Source organism: Podarcis gaigeae (assembly GCF_964106915.1).
Source record: "Podarcis gaigeae genome assembly, chromosome: 7".
NCBI classification, from domain to species: domain Eukaryota; kingdom Metazoa; phylum Chordata; class Lepidosauria; order Squamata; family Lacertidae; genus Podarcis; species Podarcis gaigeae.
Genome location: NC_139683.1, coordinates 81693679 through 81700251, shown reverse-complemented (window position 1 = coordinate 81700251; position 6573 = coordinate 81693679). Strand labels below are relative to the sequence as shown.

The following is a 6573-nucleotide window of genomic DNA, read 5'->3' as shown; positions in this document are numbered from 1 at the left end:
GAAATATCCCACGACTTGAATATAAGAAACAGATGGAATGATACAATGGAGGTGTGTTGGGCTGTTGACATAATTGTTCCTATGCACACTCTTCAGCTGAGGAGAGCCCATTTGTACACCAGAGAGCAGAGGAAAATAAAGCAGGCTGAAAACCACTGGTGGATGGGTGCCTAGAGGTCCTGTGCTAATTGGCATGGTTAGCAACAGATGTGGCTGCTTCTCTGGTGGTGTGTGGAGCCATAAACAGACACCACACACACTCAATGCACATACAGTGGTACCTCGGGTTACATACGCTTCAGGTTACAGACTCTGCTAACCTAGAAATAGTACCTCAGGTTAAGTACTTTGCTTCAGGATGGGAACAGAAATCGTGCTCTGATGGTGTGGTGGCAGCAGGAGGCACCATTAGCGAAAGTGGTGCTTCAGGTTAAGAACAGTTTCAGGTTAGGAATGGACCGCCGGAACGAATTAAGTACTTAACCTGAGGTACCACTGTACTCACACATCCCTACGCACAGACATATATGTGGACACACATCCAACATATGCACTGGGATCACTGGGAGATAGGCAGGTTAAAGCCTTAAGGATCCCAATGTTCAAATGATGATCTTGGTGGCAAGATCAGGCTAGCTGAGAAGCAAATACCTAAACCTCTCTCCATGCTATCCTGATGTAGCCCAGGTTGGTGTCCCGACACTAATAGTTACCCAATAATGCCAACTTCTGATGGTGGCCTTGGAAACATCCTCTGAAGGATTGAGATAATGTAGCTGGATATGATGTGAGGATTATTGTGGAGCTAGATCTGCTCATGAGAATTAATAGAAATAGAAATTAATAGCAATGACTAACTTAGGTTCATTATCCCCAAAGATGCAGATCATCTGTCATGTGATTGTTTCACTCAGTACTTGCATACCTTTTGAAAGTGTTGCATGAGGGAAAGATGATCTCCTATTTGGAGTCATGTGGCGCTGTGGGTTAAAGCCTCAGCGCCTAGGACTTGCCGATCGAAAGGTCGGCGGTTCGAATCCCTGCGGCGGGGTGCGCTCCCGCTGCTCGGTCCCAGCGCCTGCCAACCTAGCAGTTCGAAAGCACCTCCGGGTGCAAGTAGATAAATAGGGACCGCTTACCAGCGGGAAGGTAAACGGCGTTTCCGTGTGCGGCTCTGGCTTGCCAGAGCAGCGATGTCACGCTGGCCACGTGACCCGGAAGTGTCTCCGGACAGCGCTGGCCCCTGGCCTCTTAAGTGAGATGGGCGCACAACCCCAGAGTCTGTCAAGACTGGCCCGTACGGGCAGGGGTACCTTTACCTTTTACCTTACTCCTTCTGCCACCTTTCTGTTAGATGCTCAATACTCAATTTCTGTTAGATGCCCATACTACAAATTAAAAGCAATACTAAGTCCAGTTTAATGTAGTAATCACACAATCTATTTGACTAGCAAATTAGATTTGCTTTACTTTGTTCAAAACAAGACAAAATTGTTATGTGCTAATTATCTCTTACATGTGAAGATATATAAGGCTCTGTTGTTCAATATAGGGCAGGTCCACATCTGAGTTGGCATCATTCCATCAACGTCTCATTGTTGGATGACTTACACCTGCATGTGTGAACTGACTCCCTTTAATTAAAACCATCACATCTGAGGTAATATATTCATAATAGCAGCCGCTGCCACAGCAGCCACCCTTAGTGCATAAGTAGTGATTTGCAGTGTTTCAGAATACACTGTGGACATTATCTCTATAATCCTTGTAAACATATCAAGATTGTTATCCCCATGTCACAGAGAGGGAAACAGAAAACTATAGCTCTCCTAAAGTCACCTAGTGAGCTAACAGCAGAAGAGAGATTTCCTCCTGGGTACCCAGCCTGTTCTTCTAGCCCCTCTATGAATGACGTGGAGGTTCAACCTGTGATGGCATATTCACACAGGAGACATGTATGCATGAACCCTTCTATGGAGCTTAAGGCAAAGGCAAAGGTACCCCTGATCATTAGGTCCAGTCACAGACGACTCTGGGGTTGCATGCTCATCTCGCTTTATAGGCTGAGGGAGCCGGCGTTTGTCCGCAGATAGCTTCCAGGTCATGTGGCCAGCATGACAAAGCCACTTCTGGCAAACCAGAGCAGTGCACGGAAACACCGTTTACCTTCCCGCCAGGGCAGTACCTATTTATCTACTTGCACTTGATGTGCTTTTGAACTGCTAGGTTGGCAGGAGCTGGGACCGAGCAATGGGAGCTGACCCCGTCGTGGGGATTTGAACCGCTGACCTTCTGATCAGCAAGCCCTAGGCTCTGGGGTTTAGACCACAGTGCCACCCGCGTCTCTCTATGGAGCTTAGAGGGTGTTTATTTGCCGGGCCACCCTACCCAGCCCACAACAACCAATACAGCAAGAACTCCACAGGACAACACAAAACACCAGTGAGCTCCTGGTTTGGCTTAGCAATGATATTGACTCATAACCTTGATTCCACATCACTACCCGAAAACAGTATAGCACAGCAGCAATTGTGCTCTGCCGTGGATGCATTGTCTTTTGTGTGTGTGTACACTAATTACAATTTCCCTTTCATACATTTCCTCATTTACAACTTGCTTCATTGATCCCACTCAGCCAGCTCACATCCTTTATACAAAGAGAAAACAAAAGGGGAAATGCATTTTTTGTTGTTGTTTTAAAAGAGGAGCCTGCGGTTAAACACACTGAGGAATAATTTCACATTCATTTCATAACATCATTGCAGTGACACATACCATTGACAATTAACAGCAACAAAAAAGAAAATATCCCGCCACTCTATAATGCTGATACTTTGCCGATTTTTTCCTTTTCTGCAGAGCTTTGACAATATAAATCTTGTGTTCATGCTTTGTGGATCTTTCCTGACACTCAGCAGTATTCTCACTAGGGCCTCCTTCTTATGTCCTATCATTCTAGGTTGCCTGAAGAAATTGCCGAAAATTCAATTTTGATGTCTCTGAGAACTGTGCTCTTTTGAAACCAACACACTTCTCATAAAACACAAATAAAAGGAGGGCTGTGTGCTGGAGACACTTTGAAAGAGCAATCCAAACAATTGCAGCTTTGCCAGCAATGGGCAAGGAGAGCACAACTACATTTCACAAAGAACACAAGGCTGCCACTGAAATTCATGAAGGCGGCTCAGTTAGTGCTGAAAATGCCAAGGTCATGGGTTTGACCAGATGCATATTCCTGCATTGTAGGGGTGCGTGTGGATAAAATGAACCACTGAGTCTCTCCCAGCTCTACAACACTTCTATGATTCAATGATCACTTACCCCTGCACCACTGAGGCCCCATCTGCACCACACATTTAAAGAGTTATCATGCCACTTTAAACACCCATGGCTTCCCCCAAAGACTCATGGGAAGTGCAACTTCTTAAGGGTGCAGATAGCCATTGGCGGAGCATATGCCTGCGCTGCCCAAGGCGGACGTGCTCCCGAGGGGAACAGGGGGCGGAGGGTGCCCTCCCAGGGGTGGGATAGCCACTCCAGTGCATAGAGCGTCTCGTGCGCGCTGCAGCTGGGGACAGAGCGAGCCACTCGTGTGGGTAGAGCAAGCCGCCGATGGCGGACATTTGGTGTGCCATCTGCCCGCGACTACCAAGCCTCCCATAGCTGTTAAAATGAAGGGGGAAGGATGGGATGCAACTGGCAAAGCAGTACAACTCCCCCCCTCCCCTGACGGCTTGGGGTAGACTTGGGCGTCACGGGCGTGCGGTGTGCTGAATGTCACCCCCTCTGAAGGGATAACACTTGGGTCCGTCCACCCCCACTGCACCCCCTCTTCCTCTGCCACTGCAGAGTGTTATTAAAAAGGTAAAGGGATGCCTGAGCATAAGGTCCAGTCATGGCCGACTCTGGGGTTGCGGCACTCATCTCGCTTTATTGGCTGAGGGAGCCGGCGTACAGCTTCCGGGTCATGTGGCCAGCATGACTAAGCCGCTTCTGGCGAACCAGAGCAGTGCACGGAAACGCCGTTTGCCTTCCCGCCAGAGCAGTACCTATTTATCTACTTGCACTTTGACGTGCTTTCGAACTGCTAGGTTGGCAGGAGCAGGGACCGAGCAACGGGAGCTCACCCCATCGCGGGGATTCGAACCACCAATCTTCTGATTGGCAAGTCCTAGGCTCTGTGGTTTAACCCACAGCGCCAGCCGTGTTCCTGCAGAGAGTTGTTGCAGAGCAACAATTCTCAAAGTTCCCTGGGTAGTTGACCGTAGGTATGTGACAGAAACCGGGGTCTTCTAACAACTCTTGACACTCTTCAACTACAGGGTCCAGGATTCTTGCGGAGAAGCTACCACTGTGTAAGTGGTATAACAGGGTGTTCAATGTATAGGCCAGATGGGGCCACAGTTGCCTGTGACATCACAAATGCTTTCAGGGGATGAGAGGGTTTGTGTGGATCTCCTTTTATGTAGCAAAAACATGGTGGTAGAATGGGCTGCACAGTGGTACCTCAGGTTACGAACTTAATTTGTTCCGGAAGTCCATTCTTAACCTGAATCACGCATTACCTAAATAGGCTTTTTGCGGCCCCGGAAGCAGATTGCGTTCGTGTCCCAGGGCAAAGTGCGCAACTCGTGACACCTTCTTTTTGTGGAGTTCATAACCCAAAGTGTTCATAAGCAGGACTGTTCATAACCCGAGGTACCACTGTCCCACTTTAGACTGCAAGTAGGAAACATAATTCTCCATGGAAATGCTTCATGAAAACAGAAAATTAAGGTATCAGGAAGAAAGATTCTAGATGTCTCCCTGCTGGGCTGGTTGTCTGCTTGCAGGGAGCCTTTCACCTCAGGGAACATTCAAAGTACCACAATCTGTAGTGGTACTGCCTATTCTACCATCTCAGCTTTCTGCCACCTGCTGCCTGCGTTATGGAGATCCAGCCTTAAACTAAGCTGTGCAGCAGCTTACATTTGTGGCACTCATGTCCTGTTTCCAGTTACTTTGCAGTCAAGGGAGACGAACTACGCTGCCAGCAGAGTCCTGACAGAATCTGGCAACCATTTCCACAACTGCATTCGTAGTCAGTGTTACTGAATTGTATCTCATGGAAACAATGTTGGGCATGTTGAGCAGTTTTGTATCAGAAGTACGTCCTCATAAATCATTTCCATAAACCACATACAGTGGGTTTATAGCCACATGCCGGCTACTCATGAGAAACATAAATATAATCTGCCTCAACGGTTCTGGCATACGTGTGGATTTCTCACATACAGGACATATTAACCACCCCCATTTTTACAAGTTTCGATAAGGGAGTTCCTTGTGGGTACATTCTCTTCACTTAGAAGTGGAGGTCAAGGACTGAGACACACAGTAACAGAGCAAAGAACTGCAGGCTACTGAAACGCAAAGCCTCTTTTGACCATGGTGCAGAAGTTATTCTGTTGTGGCTCCAGTAATTTTGCCATGTTGCCTAGATCAAGGTGGGCATGGGGCCCTGAAATATGCACCACACCAGTTCGGTCCCAGGCTTTCAAATGTTTTCAAGGCAGCTTTGGAACAATAGTCCCGGGAAAACATTTCCTTGAGCACACTGCGGTAATTTATTCAAAGATTAACGAAACAACCCAATGCGTGTTTACCTGGAAGTAAATCCAACACGCACAGCATTTCACTGCGTGGCCTGCATTTGAATTTCAAAGTGGGAAACTAGGTATGATCCCTACCAGCATAAAAGTTACGCACAATTTTTTATTAGTGTATTGGCATTGATTAAAATGATAATGCTACTGTGGGAGCTTGCTTTCTGTGCTGGGCCATTTCTGCATCTCCTCATGCAGTCTTTATGGTAATATGGGCTGTCAATCCTACAGTAAATAAAAGACAGAAACAGCAAGCATCAGTGGTCCCAGACTATTGAAATAAATGGCTCCGAGGTGGCTTTACTATTGTCTGTAAAACAACACATGGATCTCAGGCCTTCAAGGAATTCCAGTTATTTAGCAGTTAAAATAAGAGATTAACTGCCTGATTTTTAATAGGTTATCACCTTTCCCATTTGGCTACCCCTCTGTTTGTCTTGCTCCTTGTGCTCTGTTAAACAAGGGAAAGTGTTGTGACCCATAATTGCGGGCAGATTCACAGCAGGTTTTCGAGGAGTTTTCTGCACCACAGTGTCCAAGCCGCCTCCATCTGCTGTAGTCTTCTGTGCTTCCCACAGGGGAACCTAGCTAATTTTTCAGTCAATTAGCAGAAGGGCTGCTTTTGTTCTCCAACTGCCCCCCCTGGGCTCCTCTTACACCCTAGTCTCCACGTTCAGATGTTGGCAGTTTTGAAATAGCATATCATGTTATTTTTCTCTGCTGACCTTTGTGACATTGTTGGCTGAATGCGATCACATGTAATTGTAGCCACTTGCGTTAAAACTGTGCAATGGGAAATGTATCGACTTAAAAAAAGAAAATCAGAGAATAAATGCTGCTAATGACATGTGTGGATAGTTTCTTTAAAGGGGGATATTAATTCGTTTTATTCTGCAGCCTGAGAAAGGACTGAAATTATGCATTTTTA

The 6573-nt window shown here is 46.7% G+C and overlaps 1 long non-coding RNA gene across 1 annotated transcript in view; it reads right to left on the bottom strand.

The window, feature by feature from the left end:
* LOC310849496 overlaps window positions 1–4322 on the bottom strand; it is a 5204-nt gene extending 882 nt beyond the window's left edge. The window contains exons 1-2 of the long non-coding RNA XR_014566930.1: window positions 4298–4322; window positions 1517–1634 (exon numbers count right to left, since the gene is read on the bottom strand). This is a non-coding gene — a long non-coding RNA (uncharacterized lncRNA). The remainder of the gene's footprint in view (window positions 1–1516; window positions 1635–4297) is intronic.
* Between the last annotated feature and the right edge of the window lie 2251 nt (window positions 4323–6573).